This window comes from Penaeus monodon, chromosome 21 (assembly GCF_015228065.2).
Source record: "Penaeus monodon isolate SGIC_2016 chromosome 21, NSTDA_Pmon_1, whole genome shotgun sequence".
In the NCBI taxonomy this organism is placed as follows: domain Eukaryota; kingdom Metazoa; phylum Arthropoda; class Malacostraca; order Decapoda; family Penaeidae; genus Penaeus; species Penaeus monodon.
This window is the reverse complement of record NC_051406.1, coordinates 40,329,750-40,330,059: the sequence shown is the minus strand read 5'-3', so window position 1 is coordinate 40,330,059 and position 310 is coordinate 40,329,750.

The window sequence follows — 310 nt, the reverse complement described above, 5'->3', positions numbered from 1 at the left end:
GTTGATGGCGAAAGAAGAATGAATAAAAACAAACGAAACATGAACAGTATAAAAAAAAACGACCACACGACCTTCCTACAGCGCATAAACATGGCCCTTCCCAAAGCATAGGCCTGTGTTTGGTATTCTTAGGCTCGTTTTCCCTCCGCGTGTATGAGGCTCATGCAACCGGAGAAGACCCAGCCGAATGCCTCATAATCATCTCAACTTTACAGCCTCGCGCCAAACCTTATATGAGCGCGCGCGTCTTACAATCACGGTGTTATAACTAGCCATCAATGATCCGTCAGAATTGCCACAGACGGATCTT